Genomic DNA, 20,491 nt, shown 5'->3' with positions numbered 1-20,491 from the left:
ATTTTTGAATACTAGGCATCGACGCATGACTATCTGCATCGATACATACTGATGCTATCTGCATTAAGTGCATTTCTTTCTCTCTCATGCATCGACACATCAGCCAATCATATCACTTCCTATCTCATTACTTCATCTCATCTGCCCTCAAAAACCCCAAAACCAGTGGCTAACCCTAATCCTTCTCATCTTCACTCTCTCTCACAAACATGGTAAAACCCTAAATCTCAAATCACCATGCCTCCACGCACTATTCCAGCCAGAGCCAAAGGAAAAGGAAAGGGAAAGGAAGCAGCCGGTACTTCTCAGCAACCACCAGATGTTCCTTCAAATGCCTTAGACATTCTTCATCCTGCCGTTGTTGCTGAATTCGAGGAATCCTTCAAGGCCAGGTTGGTAATGAAACCTCATATCTTTTATAAAACAGATGATGTTCATCTGCACTTAAATGAAGTAGTTGAACTCTTACATGCACAAAGACTTGGGTCCTTTCTATCTACAAAAGATGACTATCATGAGGATTTCATCCGGGCCTTTTATGCTGGTTTACAAACTGGTAGAGGCTATATGTTCCGGTGTTCTATCGGAGTCAGAACATATACCTTTGAAGCCTCTGATTGGGAAACGGTATTTCAAATGCCGTCTCCGTCAATGGTTTTCAAGTGCTGGCATGACCTGCATTTTGATCCTGAATTTGACCTGAAGGACTTTACAACTTCTATTCTAAAGATTGATAGACCGTTGAGTGAAGACGAACACGTCACGTCAGGTATGATCAAGCAAACTCCGCGTATTCTTCACTGGATTATCACACACATTCTGCGTCCAACAAACAGTGGACACTCTCGGTTGGACAGGCCCAGCATACATCTTCTCTACATTCTGCAAAACAAGGTTCTCCTAAATTGGGCGAACTACTTTGTTAAACGTCTATTTTTTGTGCGAGACAGCTCCAAGAATGTGGCTCTAGGTTATGCATCTCAAATAATGAAAATTCTTAAGTATTGGAAAGTTGCAATACCTATTGTTCCTCTCCTATCTCCATCGGTAGCTCAAGAGTTTGACTCTGCCACTCTATCGCATATGGGATATAGGTGGGACAAAGACCGCAAATGCTTCTATTTCTTCGAAAGAAAATCCAAAACCAGAATTTACAACTTTGACGTGCCTTCGGAACGCATCCATGTTGCTGAAGAACAGCCTGATGAAGAAATGCAGGATGCACCTGAAACAGATGTGCCTCAAGCTGAGGCCAATACTGGTTGGGGTGAGTGGGTGCCACGAAGGTGGTCTCCCACAAACTACGTACCTGAACCTACAGCCCCTCCATTCTCCGGTGGTACTTCAGCCCCAACACCAAATGCGGACATCACTCATATGCTTCAACAGATGGAAATTGTCAACAAAGAACGCCATGAAGAAGCACGATACTGGCATGTTCAACAATCTGAATGGCACAACGAGCATCGGGACTGGCATGATGAGCATACACGGATGTATCACAATCAACACGCTTGGCACCAAGACTTGGTTAAATGGCATCAGGTTTTCTACGACGAAATGTCCGGCTTTATGGATGACTGCCGTGAAAATCCTGGGATTATGGACAGCTTTAGAAGCATTGAAGTTCAGAACAGATTTAGGCAATACTCCTTCATGGGCCAAAATCCAGACACAATGCCTCCTCCTCCGCCTCCGCCAAGCTACCGAGATCCTGACAGACATGATGAGGAGTCCTGTGGTGGCAACAATCCAAATTAACCCACCATCCTTGCATCTCACTGCATTTCATTTCATATTGCTCAAGTTTCATTTTGTTGCACAATATACGGTTTAGCTTATGTAACTCTTAAACTCGTCCGTACCTTTAAAATGCTTTTCAATATCTGTTTATCTCTATTTGTTATTGCCCTTACCTTTTGAATGATTCTTTGTGAATGATTCTTTAACTTGCAGCTTCTTTCTTTGTGATTGATAGCCTATTATCCATTTTTGCCATGCCCTGCTACACTTTCTGCCTGATAACTATGTTTCTTCCTCTTTTTGATGTTGACAAAGGGGGAGAAAATGCAGATATGCACAAACTCAGGGGGAGTATCACATATCTTGCCAAGAATTTGCCATCATCAAAAAGGGGGAGTTTGTGAAAGAATTCTTTAACTTGAATTAACTTTTAATGATAGCAAATTGTGTGATCATCATCCAAATTAGTTGTGCATTGCATTACATGATATATTTGTGTTCTTACTTTATCCTTCATCCCACTCTATTGTTGCATAACCATACATATAAATCTACATTGAAAATTCCCTTAAAATAACAATTAAAATGCATTTTATATCAGTATGTATCAATACATGAGCCTTTGCATCGATACATGTAGCCTGTGATTAATCACAAAACAATTTCTGTTCAGTATGCATCGATGCATACGAGCCATGCATCAATACATAGAAGGCCAAAAACTCTATGCATCGATACACACGATTCCTGCATCGATACAGGACTACTTGAGACAGCCTGTGCATCAATACATGCGCATCAGGCATCGATACATATCAGTGTAAAAATCACATGCATCGATACATACGATTTATGCATCGATACATGATTAATTGATTTCACCAAAAATTCACACAACTTACAGTATGCATCGATACACACTCCTATGCATCAATACATAAAGCGGTTTTTTGTTATAACAGCAACTGTTTTGCAGCATATAAAGATAGGTTGTGACAGCAGTGAAAAATGACGAATTCATTGAGGGAAAACAATTGAACACAGATCAAAAAGCAGTGTTGGAGCAATTGTTTTGAGAGCACATAGAAACCTGAAAGAGACTTCATCTTCTTCATCTTCTCAATCACTTTTCTTCAAGAACATTTACACATAACCATTCTTGTTCTTTGGATTAAAGAAGCATCGAGATAACGTTCAGTGGTACGATCAAGGATCTAGCTGTGGTTTGCAGTGGAACGATCGAGGATCTAGCTGAGTCGAAGATTGAAGGGGGTTTCTAGGAAAAACCTACTGGTTTGTCCTTCAAGAACTGGAGTGTTCTTGAGGGTTTGGGAGTCACATTTGCAGAACATATTCAGCCGCAGCGTTGCGTTTGGAGATCGGGGGATTTCGCAAGCAGGTCGTGGAACCGGTGAATTGTTTGCAACTTTGTGCAGGAAAATCTTGATCGTGCTCAGATCAAGTCAAGGTTTATACAAGAAGAGGTTCTTAGAGTTTAGAATTCTGTCTTTGTACTATAACCTTGTATCAACGGATTCGGCAATAATTGATAATCAAAGTTCTCAATTTCATTTGAAATTGAGAGGGAGACGTACCCACACGCGAGGACGACGTGGGGAACTTCCTTACCAAATCTCTGCGTATCTTACTCTTACCTTAATCCTCTTTACGTTTTCCAAACTGTTTTCGCAAATTCAGTTAGTGTGTGGTGATTGTTTCTTTTTCAAGACAGCAGTGGCAAGAACACTTTAATCAAACTCCATTGCTGTTTATCATCGATCACATACACACCAACTGTTTGATAAAACGGTTAGCTAGATTTTATTCATTGGAAATAGACTTTAATGATAAGCGCATTCAATTAGTTAAAACTCTGGTGTGAACTGTTTCTGTCATTCTCATTAAAATCCAGCAATTACACTTGTGTGTCCGGCTTTCTAGTAGCGGTTCAGAATAGACGGAAGTCGATTCGGGACTGATTTTTCCGCCATTTTTGAAAACTCTGATAAAACGTTAAATCCGTTAATTTTAAAGAGGTGATCTATTCACCCCCCCTCTCGATCACTAGTGACACCGTCTAACAACTACGAGGTTTTGATCCCTCATTTTTATGTTGGTACGTAGGCACAAGTCCGAAGGTCTAGTCAAACACATAAATATAATCAATTAATTCTTTTCTCATCCCCACACTCTATTTTTATCAAACATCTTTTATACCAAAAACACATGCGCACATAAAAAAGGGCTCCCTAGGAGTACCTAGGACACTTTGGGTGCTAGCACCTTCCCTCTGTGTAACCAACCCCCTTACCTGTAATCTCTGGAATTTTATTAGTTTTTATTTGAAAAATTCTTATCTTTGAGTTTTGTTCGTACTTTTCCCTTTTCCTTTGGAAACAATAAAAGCGCAGTGGCGACTCTAGTTTTATTGATGTTAAGCTTATCCATAGCTGAATGATCATGAATTTACCGCTACATAAATTAAGTGGCGACTCTGCTAGGGAGTAGTCCTCAGTGGGTTTAGTCTACTTCTTTATGTGTATATATTTATATATTTGATGTTTGTATATTTGTTTGTGTGATATAATCTATCTGTTGTACTTGGTGATCTCTGAGTGGTGAGATAAGTTCTAACCCGAACTTGAGTGCAACTAAGATAGGAGGATGGTATAGTCATGCTCAACTTGTGCGGAGTAGTCTTTAACAAGTTGGCTTGAGACCCATCTACTCAGTGGAGACCATTTTGGAGTTACTAATGTCACACAAGTTATTTGTGGTTAGGCATTACTTTCTCTGATATGGGATCCAAGAAGCTGAGGATCGTAGAACATTTAACCCAACTTAGCCTAATTAGGACGTAGTGCGGAGACTGTTCAGGTGTAGACCTGATCACAGTTGTTATACGATACTACACTCAGACGAGTCTCTCTTTAGAATATTATGGGTTGATGAGTCAATCATCCTAACCTGTAATATCCGATAGATGGGATTAAGAGTCTGAGAACTTTTTAGAACATGAAATACAAGTTTTTATCCTTAGTACACTCCTTTGGGATGGTTCTTAACCTGACTCCATGCCCGTGACTCACAATAAACCCTTTGATTCTCGGTTGATCCGATCAAGTCTTGTCAATATCAATGGAACTTGGGTGTTGATAATGTGAAAACCATAATCCACCAAAATGGATGATTTATCTTGATGATGACTTGATCCATCTCTTGACCTTTGTTTGTGTTTGCCTTGTGTGTGATCCCTTGTTTGTGATTGTTGCGTTCATGCATACATGCGCATCATGACATTCATCACAAAAAAATAAATTTCAAGGAACTGAAGTCTTATTTGCAAATATTTTCAGACCATGGATTATGGACGAAAGAACACTAAGAAGTACAGTTTCAGATGTCCTGATTTGAAAGAGCTAAGGAAGTTGTCATCTTTTGTATTAGATCCCTTGGACTTCAAGCAACGTCATGGGAGGCTTTTGTATGTATTATCTGCTAATATGGTTGAAGGACTTCTGAGTGTTTTGGTTCAGTTCTATGATCCTCTCTATCGATGCTTCGCTTTTCCTGATTACCAGCTTGTACCTACGTTAGAGGAGTATGCCCATCTTTTAGGAATACCCGTATCTGACAAGGTACCTTATAGTGGATTGGTTCCCAAATCTCATATTATAGTTGAAGCTCTTCATCTGAAGAAATCTAAGATTGACGCTCATTTGGTGAATAAATGAGGTATTCTTGGGTTGACTTCTGAGTTCCTCATTGGAAAAGCTATTGTATTTGCTCAAGCTGGTAGTATGGATGCTTTTGAAGCCATCTTTCTATTACTCATCTATGGTTTGGCTTTGTTCCCTAACATTGACGGTTTTGTTGATGTTAACGCCATTAGAATCTTCTTGATTGGGAATCCTGTTCCGACTTTGTTGGGTGACATGTATTTCTCTTTGCATTTGAGAAATTCTAAAGGTGGTGGGACTATTGTGTGTTGTGTTCCTCTTCTATAAAATGGTTTATCTCGCACTTGCCTCAGACGCCTACTTTCTTGGAGAACAAGCAATGTCTATGATGGTCTCAGAGACTTATGTCTTTCACTAATGATGATATTATTTGGTATGGTTCTACATTGAATAGTGTGAATATTATTGATAGTTGTGGTGAATTCTCTAATATGCCTCTCATTGGTACACAAGGAGGAATCAACTACAACCCGACTTTGGCTCGTCGTCAACTTGGGTTGCCCTTGAGAGATAAACCTAATAACACTCAATTATAAGGTCTTTTCTATCAATAGGGTAAAGATCCCCAACATTTGAAGCAAAGGATGATACATGCTTAGCATAATGTGCATAGGAAAGGAAGATCCGGACTTGGTCCGTGCAACTGTGTAGATTTGGAAGCTTACACTACTTGGGTGAAGAAGAGAGCTTTGGAGCTGAAGATGTCGTACGCCTGTGAAAGACCTATGTCTTTGGTTGTGGCTGATCCATCAACTCTCCCTAACCAAGATGTAGAGGAGTTGGAAGATGCACTCACCAAGATGAATCAAGATAAAAATATGTGGGAAGAGCGGTTCCATGTGTAGCGGGGTATTCGTTACCATTAGAAATATTGACTAAATCTAAGGTAAACCATACAAGTCGAGTCGCCACCGCACTTCTATTTATCCAAAGGAATGGTTAGAAAGCGAACAAAAACCTAAAAGTTTTATCGAATCAAAAACTAGTAAAAATGTCAGAGATCGGGGTAAGGGGGTTGGTTATGCAATGGGAAGGTTTTAAGCACCCAAAACATCCTAGGTACTCCTAGGGAGCCCTTTTCATACTTGTTGTAAGGTTAGTATTTTGTGAAAATTTATTTGTGAAAACATGATTGAAGAGATGAGAAGAGAATATACAAGTTTATTTACATTTTTGTGTTTGGATGGATAAACCCATTTCCTACGTACCATCTTAAAAAAGATTAGGATCAAAACCTCGTAGTTCGGGGTAAAAATCTCAAAATGAGTTGGTGAATTGATTGGTCCAAAAGCCTTAAGGTCTTTTGTTATCCAAGGGAGAAAACTCAACCTAAAACCACAAATCCACCATGTGAGGATAACTTCAACATGCTAGTGAGGGGTTAACCCTATAATAAGCATGGAAGACTCATTGTCCATCACTAAGGATATAGGTGAGTATTACATCTACCTCAAGGATAACTCAAACCTAATAGCTAAAGGTTATGAAATTTTTTGATTAAAGAAGTGGCCATTGAAACCACAAAAACATTTGAATGGGTTATATTTACCAATGAAAGGTATATACAAAATATGGTCCAATTTGACTTAGAAGTTCAATTCAAAATAAGTTTTATGAAAAGAAAGTTTGAAAATCAAAAGCATAAGGCTTAGGTTTCTAATGTTTGAAAAGAAGTGTTAAATGCTTCCACAAAAGTTTTGGCTTGGGTTAGAGTGGAGGGAAGAAGAAGAATGGCTAAGTCCTAAGCAATACAAGAGATAAGGGATAATAGAACAAGACCACAAATGGAGTTCCTCTCTTGAGATCATATTGATGATCCAAGTAGCTCCCATCCTTTGGAATATGCAAGCAAAATAATAGTAAGCTCAAGCAACAATCAAACAAGTCTCTTAAGAGATCCCCAATGCATCTTGTATCTTTCACTTTGGATGAACATGGCAATGGTTCTTCAATTTGAGCTCTCATAGGATTCCCTAGCACAAGAGCACACACATCAAAAGTTTTATGAAGTAAATCAAGAATGGACAAGAGGGAGTTTAGAGGTTTGGGCCTTCTAATCCATCTTCAACATTAAGGTCCTTTTACTCCAATTTGCATAGGGAAAGTCCTAGAAACTAAGTCCATTTGTCCATTTCTTTGCATTTGGTCCACAATAATTAAATCAAAACACAAGCGCAATAGTATATACACAATTATTTGCTCAAGTGAGTAAAAGGCAAATTGCATTAACATAAACATGTGCTCAAATGAGCAAAGAAAAAAAAAGCAAATGAATAATATGTGCAAGAATAGTAAATTGCATAAAAGTAAAGAGCAAAAGGTAAATGTTAATTGTTAATGGTTAGTGTTAGTAGTTAGTGTGCCATAAGGCAAATTTAGCGCTATGTTAAGCAATCGTAATTGGACTTATGTAGAAGTCACAACTATCTGAGGCCGGTCAATAATAATGTAGGCAACAACACAAGTTAGAAGTCTTGGTTAGTGAACCAAGTTCCAACAACTTGCCATGCCAAAAAGAAAATGAGAAATGATCTTGTATTGGTTTAAGTCCTTTGCATGATTTAGAAGCAATCTATCCTTAATGCAAATCCATTCACTTGATCATTTGATCAAGATGAATTAGATTTGAATCAAGGAAGATTAAACCTCTCTAGAGAATGCTAACTTATCAACATTTAACTCATTGATCCAAAAGAAAAGAAGAAGAAGAAGAAGAAGAAGATGAATAATGGAGATGAAAAATTAAAAAGTGCATGAAATGAAATGGAATAAACCAATCTATTAATAGTTGACCAAAGACATTGAGGATCATGGTCAAACACCAGAAGTGGGATGAAGATTGGAAGTCAAGAAATAAACAAAGTATTTTTGGCATTTTTTATATTTGAAAATAAACTTGAATTAAAAAATTATAGAAAGGTCAAACTTCAAATTCACTTCAAATCAACTTTAAAAAGTCCAAGTGAATTATGCCAAGTTCAACAAGGTCAAACAAAGTTTGACAAAAAATTTCAGCATTTTTAAAAGTCAGAAACTATTTTTAATCAATTAAAAATGAATAAAAATAACCAATTTGAACTAAAATCTCAAATAAATCTCAAATCAATTAATAAATTGATGAGAATATTTTTCATAGATCCATCATCATTCAAATAGGTTAAGAAAATATTTTTGTATTTTTTGAATATCAAAAACTATTTAAAATGAATTAAAAATAACCAGAAAAGAGAAAATTCACAAAAAATATCAAATGATAAAATAAAAAATATTAAAAATCATTTTTAGAAACTAGAATTAAAAAGAGAAATAATGCAATTGGTCCCATATTTTTTGGACCAATAATAAAAGAGATATGAATTTTTGAAATAAAAGGAAATAAAGAAAATAGAAATCAGAAATAAGAAAATAGCAAAAATCAGGAAGCGTTGGATGACTTCATTAATTAACGTGGCAACATCCAATGGATCAGGAGTGCGCGCGTACCATAGTCATTAGTCAACTGAGAAACATATTGAATTAAAAAAAGTCATAACGCCCAAGCGTGGAGATTAGATCTGGAGATTGAGATCAATGGCTCACATTGAATCTGGAAATGAGACAATGGCCAGCGCCACCGTCTTCTCCGGTGAGCTCCGGCGAAGGCCAAAAAACACAGAGGTTCAAATGCTCACTAAAATGGACGATCCAGGCACCGTTCGAAAGGTGAAGTGATGTACATCACTCCTATACCACTCACTTCCACTCTAGATTCCTATTAAGAGAGAAATCAGAGATGGAAGCTTGATGGTGTTCATCATAAACTTGCTCGATTTCAAAAATTAAGCATACAACAATGATGCCTCTATAGAGAGGACTTCAGACAACACAATATTAAGGCCAATGGATCAAAGAACAAAGAGATTTGAAGCAAAAACCAGTTGATCCACACCTTTGGATTATGAAGATTTGAGTCCCTTTCCTTGGTTTCTTTAGCAAAACAGAACTTCAATGGATCAAATGATGAAGGTTTACGAACTTTAGATCTGAAAATTCAACCAAATTCAATTGAATTTCAGATCTGAATTTTTTGAAGAAAATGAACTTAGTTCCTTTGGTATGGTTAGGGATTCACTCTTGCAGCATTTCAGGCGCCTTCAGGTTAAAGAATTATGAAGCATAGCACATGTATTTATAGCTGGAAATGGCTGAGCAAGTGAGTTTACTCGTGTGCATGGCAAATGGATTTCTCCTTGCATGGGCTTGTGTGATCGTGTGGAAGGCCCAAAGAAGATTGGAATAACCTGCTGAGCTCATGTGAATTGCAAATGGTCGTGTATAATAAGTATAAACAGCTCATGCATGGCAATTTGAATGGAATTTCACAAAATGCACTTAATCTTCATGCCTTCGAAAATGGTGCTTCCAAACTCCAAATGCCACCTCATGAGTAATGGTTAGAAAGCTTATTGCATAAGGAACAAATGATATGTTGATCAAAATTTCAATTGGGCTTTGGAAATTAGTGAATTTTGAGTTTAAAGTATAGGGTGCAAAACATGCATAAGTGAAGTTTCCAAATTTGGCCAATGTTCAAGCCCTTCTGTTTCAATGATGCAAGCTCCAAATGGAAAAACCTCCAACATCAAAGTTGTAGATCTATTCAAGACAATCAATTTGGACTTACATTTTGCATCATTTGGATTTTTGATAAAGAAGTTATGGGCACTTGAAGTTGGACTTTTTTCCATTTCAATGCATTTGGCCCAAAGTGACCTATAATGTTTTGCATTATCACATGTATTTCTTTTGAGATTTTGAAATTTTTCTCAACATAAAATTTAAGGTAGACACAATAAGATTTCCAATGCATTTGGTTCCACCTCAAAATCATAAAAAATGAATGAGTTATGTTCTTGGGAAGTTGACCTAAAATTAGGGTTTCGGTCAAAATGACCTATAATGTTTTTGAATGGAAGATGACTTTTCAAGCTTCAAATCAAATTGTGATGAACATGAAAGTTGTTCGTATTGTTCTTAAGAACATTTTTTCTCTTGGTACCATCTCCATTTGACCAAAACATAAAAAGTTAGGTCTCAGTGCATTTTAACATAGACAGATGAATTGACTGATCAACTTCTCAATTCCACAACTCATATCTTGATGAATTGATGATTGAGGGTACTCAAATAAGTTCAAATATGCATGGAATTATGAATTAGAGAACATCCCTTTTTGGTATTTGACCATGGGCTGAGGTTGCTTCATGAGCAAGGCATTGTTGATGATCAGATGAATTAGGGTTTCCTTGGGAAACAAACCTCAAACCCCTTGACTTGATTTGATCAAAATGATGAATTGAGATACTAGGGAGGCATATTTGATGGATGAGAGCTTTGGGAACCATTTCCATGCCTGCTTTCATCTTCTCTTGATCTTATCATTGCACAAAGGATCTCCTAGAAGCTTTTAGACTTTGTGATTGCTCAAGCTACAAGTAAGAGATGTTAGTGACATATTTTTGTGCTTTTGGTTAAAAAATAAAAATGAGAAAAGCAATTATATACAATTAAAGTATGCTTGGTGATCTCAAATCACTCACAAGAGATCCCACCGAAAGACAAAGGAAAACAAGATGCTCATGATCCTTGAGGCTTTGCAAATGCAATGTTATGATGCCATGAAGGATCTTAGGGCCAAAATTGGGGTCTTACAGATGCCCCTATTTAAGGTCATTCTAGCCGGAGAAGTGAAGGGTAAAATCTTCGTCTCGACGAGGTAGAATGGACTTAAATAATAACAAAGAGACGAATTTTGGTCCCTAAGAGACCTCATGATGCAAATGTATGCATGCAAACGGGTAATACTCTGTGGAGATATGTGTCCACAAAGAGGAAAAGAAATCAGGAGGAACTAACAATCCATATGAGTGACACACTCAATGGGACAGAGACTCTAGGACTCTTATGGGAATAGAAAAGGGGATAAATTGCGTGAGCAGGGCATGACTCAAAGCTTGGGGAGCAGAATTCCGAAAGAATAAATCAATGGAGAGATCCGAGCTGACTCAAAGGAGCATGTATTGGGGAATATGCCAATACAACAGAATTATCCACCAAGGGATACTTCGGACGAAAGTCCGGGCTAAGATGGGGAGAATCCACTAAAGGATCTTGCTAGGGAACATCCAAACATGATCTCTCTGGGGGAAGCAACAGGATGGGGTATTACCGGTTACTGGGTAATAAGCTCAAGGAGACATGTGATCAAAACACCGGTATAAGGCTGAGAGAACAACATGCTCGGGGAGAATGACTATCTAAGACCGTATAAGGGTGAGAGATATCAAACATCCAAAATCATCCGAGTGTCGCATCCACGAAAAACAACCGGCGGGAAAAACAAAAACAAACAGAGCCGCCACCATGCGTTATTTATCCCAAAGAGGGAAAGGAAACGCTCGAAGTAAACCTGGAAAGGAAATGGTCTTACGACCGGAGATCGATGGGATCGGGAGTCGGTTACGCAAGGGGAAGGTATTAACACCCCTCACGTCCGTCGTACTCGATGGGATCCACGCTCAGAAGGATAGGATAAGGTTGCTAAAACTGCTCAAAAGAATGCTCACACACTGGAATAAGACACAGATGGAAGAAGAGGGGAACGGGCTCGCTAGGATATCGCATCCTATGCCTACGTATCTCATCTGGAATGAGAATCAGAGCTACCGTAGTTCGGCTAACGCACGCCGAAACAAAACACACGCACAGACGCTGAGACGTCAAAAGAAACACGCAAATGGAAACCGAATTCCAATCGCTGGACTTACGTCAGACTCCAAACAAACAGGCAAACATGGAAACCGAATGCCAACTACTGGACTGACATCAGACTCCAAGCACACAAACACAAACACAAACAGGAAACTGATAGCCAATTGCTGGACTTACGTCAGACTCCACACAACCAAACGCAAGAGGATACGGAATGCCAATCGTTGGTCTTACATCCATCTCCTAACACACAAGAGGGTTAACAAACAAACAAGTTAATAGGGAGTCCGGAACTCGAGCCTAATAACTGTCAAGCAAACGCACACAAAAAAGGAAAAGGGTGCCCGGAGAGATCTTGTACGACCTCCTGCCTACGTACCTCATCTGGTATGAGGATCAGGGCGACGTAGTTCCCCTTAACAGGGACAAAGGACTAGCCTAACCAGAGACTGGGAAATGACAAACTAGAAGGGAGACTGACTCGAGCCTAATAGTTATCATGCAATCCACAATGGTCCTAGGTTGAGGTTTCTATCTAACTTGCACAGGCAGCAAGCTATCCTAAACAGCACAGGCAAAGTCATACAAGCACAAAAAGCAGGCACACACACTATATACAAACAGTTGGGCTCATACAAGGTTAGGCTGCAAAAGCGAGCCAACTGGAATGGGGTGTGGTTAGCTCTTAACCCTAACATTGAGAGTTAGGGTGAAGCAGATGAAATAGGAAGTGAAGATAAGACTTCACAGCTCTTATCCCTGGCCTGGGAGAGCTTCAGACAAATGAAAGTGTGGGAGTCCAGAATGTGGGACTCTACTCCACATGACTGACACAACTGGATCTTGGGTTAGTATTCACAATGCACCAACACATTGTGTGAGCAAGGTGAAGGACACACTGACTAGCAGGAGATGGATTACACATCTCTTTTATCTGCCAATTGCCTTATCAAAGGACTTTTCCTGCTTGGCACAAAAAGTAAACAATCACAAGCATTGCCTCTTAAGGAGGACTTCAGACAGGTGCTTACCAATAACAGTAGGTCTTCCAGACTACACGAAGTCAGAGATTTATACCTAAGTGGTTAAGCAACCAAGCAAAAGCAAGTTCAAATTGAACTTAAGCAACTTATGTACCTGTTGAAACATCACACAAATCAGTTCAACTATACAGACAAACAGACAATCATGAATATCAAACAGTCAAACCCAATGAGCAAAGGCATAAGCCAACAAGTCAAACTCAAATGAGTTAACAACCCTACAAAACACACAAGGTTAGTAGTCAAAAGCAAACATCAAAGGCTCAAGTGATAGAGCATTAACAACTATGGAACTTGAATGCTCAACCTGAAATCAAAGCTCAAACATAAGCAACTAACCACTAGGTCAAAGCCTAGGGTCAAAGATGGAGAAAAAATTTAAAACAGAAGCTGAAAATTAACATGAATCAACTTCAAACCCATCTTGAAACAATCCAAAAGGTCTCATCTCAATATCATTAACCAAAAGTATTTCATGAACCAAACATGGCAAGGTATGCAAGTTGTGACCACATTGTGACATCAGAAGAAACAAATGCACATTAAATCAAAAATGATTCAAATAATCTTGGCAAAATTCATGAGTAAACAGGACATACAACATGATCATCACACAAAAAATTAAGAGCATTGGACAACATTAGGCATGGTAATCACATTGCATAAGTCAAGGCAAGCATAACAAGCACATGTGTGACACAAATTGTCACACCAAATTAGCATAGGCATAAAACAGAGATGGATCATGGTAAAAACCTCAAACCAAAGCCAAAACACCATTCAACATGTCTAGAAATAGTGTGCAAAGTTTCACATTCATTGGATAAGGAACAAGCATTTCACAATCAAATGAAGTTCAAGGCAATTTAAAAGCTCAAATGTGACCATCCAGAATGAAAAATCTCAATTAAATCAGAAATGATTCCAAAATTTCCAAGAAATTTCATGCTCATTCACAACATCCATAACATGCATCACACAAAAAATCAGGACAATTGGATATCATTTGGCATGGCAAACACATCATATAAGTTGAACATCAAAAGGTGTGACACAAATTGTCACACCAAGTTAGTGAAATCATAAAACATAAATGACAATTGATAAAAATACCAAATCAACACCAAAATGTCAAGCAATGAGTCTAGTTTCATCATGCAAATTTTCAGATTTATTGGATCAAAGACCAGCATTTCACAAATGAATAAGCAAGGCAAGGTACAAAATGGACATGTACTCAAACATCCTAGCACAAAACAAAATCCAGCCAAGCACAAATTTGGAAAAAATGATCAAAAAATAATAGACAGAGTAAGAAACACAATGCAAAAAACCTGGTAATTTTTGGATCAATATTCAATTTGTTTTGATTTTTGAAAGATTGGAACAAAATGAAATAAAACATGTGACAATTAAATGAATTAAAAATGAAATGATTATTTGAATTTTTAAAAAGTGGCGCCAGCACATGAAACACGATCGTTTCATTAATGTGCTGGCAGTCAACACACGGGTCAAACGAAACGGACCAATGAGGAGCCAGCATGGCCATGTGTCGCAAAAGCAGTCAACACACGGGTCAAACAACACAGAGCCGCCACTGCGCGTTATTTATCCCAAGATAGGGAAAGGAAACGCTCAGAGAAACCTGGAAAAAGCATGGTCTCGCGACCAAAGAGAAAGGGTAAGGGAGTCGGTTACGCAAGGGGAAGGTATTAGCACCCCTCACGTCCATCGTACTCGAAGGGATCCACGCTCTAAGAAAAGAAAAGGTTGCTAAAACACCACACACACACACGCACCGAAGACAACACAGGTGGGGTTAAGAGGAAGAGAGCTCGATAGGACATCACATCCTATGCCTACGTATCTCGTCTGGAACGAGAATCAGAGCTGCCGTAGTTCGGCTCACGCACGCCAAACAAGCAAACACAAACACAGGCAAACATGGAGCCTGAATGCCAATCACTGGACTTACATCAGCATCCGAACCAAAACACACACAAGAAGGCAAACGTGGAGCCCAAAAGCCAATCACTGGACTTACATCGGCATCGGAACCAAACACACGCACACTGGAACCCGAATGCCACTCGATGGACTTACATCAGCTTCCAAGCACACAACAACCAAACAAGTTAATAGGGAGTCGGGATCTCGAGCCTATAACTGTCAAGCACACACACAAAAAGAAAGAAAAAGTGCCCGGAGAGACCTCGCACGGTCTCCTGCCTACGTACCTCATCTGGTATGAGGATCAGGGTGACGTAGTTCCCCCTGAAAGGGAAAGAAATTCTAGCCAGAAACCAAGGGGAGACACACTACCAGGGAGTTATACTCGAGCCTAGTGTTATCATGCATCATTGCCCTATGTTGTGGTTTCTACCTACTTGCACAACAACAAGCTAATCCTATCCAGGAAGAAAGCAAGCATGCAAGCATCAACAAAATAAAACAAACATTTCACATAGCACACACTATATCCAGTCAAGTGAGGCTCAAACAAGGGTGAACTGCCGAGGCAAGTCATCTGTACAAGGTAGAGTTAGCTCTTAACCTTGCCATTGAGGGGCTAAGGTGAAGCTGATGAGAGGTGAGTGAAGATTAGACTTCACAGCTCTTATCCCTGATCAGGGAGAGCTTCAGACAAAGGAGCGTGGGTCCAGAATGGAGGGACCCTTCTACGCTCAAGGACTCTGACACAACTGTACAAAGTACAAGATCTTGGGTTTGTGTCCCAATGCATCAACACAGTGGTGTGAGCAGAGGGACGACTCAACAGAATAGCGGGGGATAGATTGCATATCCCTTGGGTTCCGCCAATTGCCTCATAGAGGTCTTTACCTGCTTGGCACAAAAGTAAACAATCAAAAACATCGCCTCTTAAGGAGGACTTCAGACAGTTGCCTGGCTAAATAACAAGCCAGGTCTTCCAGACTACATGGAGACAAGAGAGTCTACCTCAACTGGTTTATACAACCAAGCAGCAGCAAGCAAGTTCTTAAAGAACTGTAAGCGACTAAATGTACCTGAAATCAATCAAGTATCATCAGTACTCAGACAAATCAACAGTAAACAGCAAAAGTCAATCTATACAGACAACACAAGTTAATGCACATAAGTGCAAGCCATGAGCTCAAGCTCAAGCATCAAACCTACAACACAAAATCAATGTTAGTTTACAACATCAAACAAAACTCTATTTAATCAACTTGCACTTTTTCCCTTAAGCCTTTTGCATTTCAACCTGAAAATCCACACCAAATGTGAGAAACTAGACCACTAGGCCAAGCCTAGGGTCCAAAGGGGATAAAAAAATCAAAACAGCAAGTGCAAACCAACCAAAATCACATTCAAACAAATTAAAAGCAAATGCAATTGGTCCCATGCTCATACCATTCACCATTATCATTTCATGCACAATTTAACATCAATCATGTAATTTGCAACTTCAAATGACCAAACAGAACTATCTCAATCAAATCCATATCAAAACAATTCAATTAATTCCACAAAAATTCACACCTAAACAGGACACATTCAATGTATAGCACGTCAATTTTCAGCTTAATTGGACAAAAGAAAGTAGGTCAATGAAAATCAAGAAGTCCAGACACATTTATACAAGCCAAAACAAGGCATCCAAACAAGCATCAACTTCCAAAAATCATAAAACAGTGACAACAATTAAGAAATGAATGAGATCAAAACCATGATGTCCTATAATGTGTCTACAATGCACATCTCAAATTTCATCTTCATCCAGTACCATATGAGAATTGCACAAATGAAATGCCAACATGTGTCACACAAGATCACCAAATGAGCATACAGAGAAGAAAATCATCAATCAATTAGAAAACTCCATCAAAAATTCCAGCAAAAATCACATGTAATCTTGACATATCAATTATCATTCATGCAAAAAATTGGAGCAATTCAACATTCTTAAGCCAGGCAAATAAAATCATGAAGTTGACCTAGCTTGGTGTGACACAAATTGTCACACCTCTATTCAAAAAATCATATCTCCATCACCAAGTATCCAAAAATCACAAACTCTACATGAAAATCACCATCAACATGTCCAGAACAAGCACAAAAATTTTCATCCATTTCTTTAAAGGTATGAGCATTTCATGAAGGTTTTGGTAAGACATACATAAATGTGACACATTCAACAAACCCTAGGTCAATTAATTTTCCATACGTGCAAAAAATCCACAAAAATCATAATCAAATTCTACACATCATCAGGATTACTATGCAAAACATTTCACAAAATTTGGATACAAAATGAGTGAGATACGAATTTTGTAAGTTCATGTAACAAAATAAAAATGAAATGAAAAATGAAATTGAAATAATAATTTATTTAATCCGGAAATGGCACAATTGTAATATTTAACACATTAGCCAAAACGACGCCGTTTGGTTAAGTGACCAAGGCGTGTTCTGATTGGCTCTTGGTGGCGCCAAACACATTATTCAAACGGCAAAGGCAATTAGAAGATCAAACAAGCAAATTTTCCAGAAAACTCCAAGAACTTCATTGTTCTTCATCATTCATCACCAGAAATCATAATTCATGAACCTTAACTAAAATCAACAAATGGCACATCAAAAGAACCGTCTCTCCACAAGGATCATGAACATGCAATCTATTTTCCCTAACACTAAACACACAGCACGGATCGAGCATTTTAAGTTAAGCACATCAAACTTCAAATCGCGATAACTCAACCTACAGTCAATCATTCCTCAAACCACAAGTTGCATCGTGTTCTACATTGAATGATCTTTCAAAAGCATATGGCAATTTAAGAAATGGTGAGATTCGAATTTTGGTACCTTGGAGATGGCAGATCTTGTTCTTGATGTATTTTGCTCCAATTGTCCAAAACAGATGCAGCACCAGGTTCAGGAAGTTTAATAGAGAAAGATCCTTGGCTCGAGCACGATCCAGAAGCAAGAACTCTCAAATCACCATTGATATGCACACTTTGGACAGTCACGATTCTGAGGCTTTTGGCATGAATCTTGATGAAACAGATGTAGAGCAAGGTTCATGGAAGATGAATCAACAAGAATTTCGCAATTTGGTTGAGATTTGGTGAAGATTTGATGAAAAATGTTTGATGAAGATTTTGGAGAATTTGGAAAAATGGAGGGAAAGTTGGTTAGAATTCTTGAGAATTGTGATTATCATTTGCAATTCAGTTATGATTAAACATTTATACTCCAGCTTAATCACTCTCTTAATCCAAATTAACCAAACTCATGTGATTAGTTAAAATGTGGTTTAATGTGAAAGTTCCAAAATGCCCTTGCCAAATATTGAACCATGACAGCTCAAACAACTTCTATTTGGCATTTGTGATGTGTTGCAAAAATCCTCATTCCAAAATTCCATATATTTCTCAACTTGGACCATTTTGCCCTTGGATTTAATTAGTGCACTTGAAAATTGACCTTTTGCATTGACCATTTTTGATGAATTTTGATTATGCACCATGAAAGTACATGTGAAATGGGGTTTGCTCATAAAAAGATCATCCATTTTGGACATTCCATGTGAAAGTTATGCCACTTTGATTATAGGCATTTTTGGAAAATGAATGGACCATAACTTGCCAACCATACATGGGAATTTCAAGTTCTTTGACTTTTTGGAAAGGTGAGAACAAGATCTACAACTTTCATGTTGAACAAATTTCCATTTGAAGCTTTTTTGGACACGTAATTTTGTGGTGAAAAACTTTCTATTTTTGGAAACTTCCATTACAAGTCACTTTCTATTTTTGGCAATTTTTCTCCTGACTTTATTTTCTTCATTCTTGAGCTTTGACATGTCAAATAAAACTTGTTCCAACATGAATGAAGTGTATCCAACTCTCTCCCACCTCCAAATCCATAAAATCAAGCACAGTTGACCACAGTTGACTTTTTCAACTGATAGATGAATTTGGCAATTTACTGATCAAGTTGAGCCCCAATTCTCTGATGAAATGGCTCAAGGATAAAACCCTAGCCTCAATAAGCTCAATACAATCATGAAATGATCCCCATATCCATCATAGACCCCATCTCCTTGCCATGCCCTGATTGGCCCAATGCAACTGATTAAACTGATTAGGGTTGACCAATGGTCAAAACCCTAATCTCAAGGTAGCTGATCAAACCCTTGAACTTCTTGGATGATATCAAGACCATGATGATGATGATGTATCATTGCAACCAAGATCAAGACCAATCTCCTTGAGAATCAAAAACCCTAATTTGAACCACCCTCAGACAGTTAGTGATCCAGTCCACTGAAACCCTAGCTTGCATCATTAACCTCTTCATCTTCCGACCAAGACTTATGAGGATGATTGGCACAAGGTAACCACATGATATGCAAATATGCAATGCCTAATGACCTAAAATGATATGCAATATGTTAAGCTAGTCCCAAGAGAGGAGGGCAAATTTTGAGGTGTTACAGCTGCCCCTATTCAATCCACTGTGAACCTGTCGATATGAATAGCCTCGGCTTTCAGATGATCAGGATGAAGAGTGATTGAATACCAAGAACAGACGAACAATTTGCACTCTGATGGGATAATAATTAACAATGCCTGTCAGAATCAGCAAAGAAACAATCTTGAAGAAACATCCATCTGGAACGGAGAAAGTCAGCCTGATCACCGAAACAAAACGTCGACCTGTATACCAAAATAAATGGTAACGCAGGGATAACCATGGCCTGAACACCACATCCGCTGGGGATTGTCATCTCTTCTTTTTATGCTTTTCTTGAACCCCGAAATTCTTCTGATAATCTCTTTTTATTTTCTTGAACCCCAAAATTTCTTTCTTCTTTTTATTTTTATTTTCTTGAACCCCGAAATTTTCTTTTGCGCAAATGATCCCGGATCACTGCATTTGAACCCCATTCTCCTATTTGCCAAAATAATGAACCCCATTCTCCGGTTTGAACCCCAGTCGCCTGACGATAACTCGCGATCGCCAATGTGAACCCCGATCTCCAGAAAATGTCGCAACATTTCCCTTTCTCCATTTGGACCCCGCTCTCCAGAAAATGCCTCAACATTTCCCTTTCTCCGTTTGAACCCCGCTCTCCGCTTTCTTGTGATAATTCCGCTGGCAACATCGGAAATAACACCAAACACCACTCTGATGGCGACATATCAGAGGGTATACCTTCACAAA

Source organism: Lathyrus oleraceus, chromosome 5, assembly GCF_024323335.1.
Source record: "Lathyrus oleraceus cultivar Zhongwan6 chromosome 5, CAAS_Psat_ZW6_1.0, whole genome shotgun sequence".
Taxonomy (NCBI): Eukaryota; Viridiplantae; Streptophyta; class Magnoliopsida; order Fabales; family Fabaceae; genus Lathyrus; species Lathyrus oleraceus.
Note: the sequence above shows the minus strand (reverse complement) of the source record.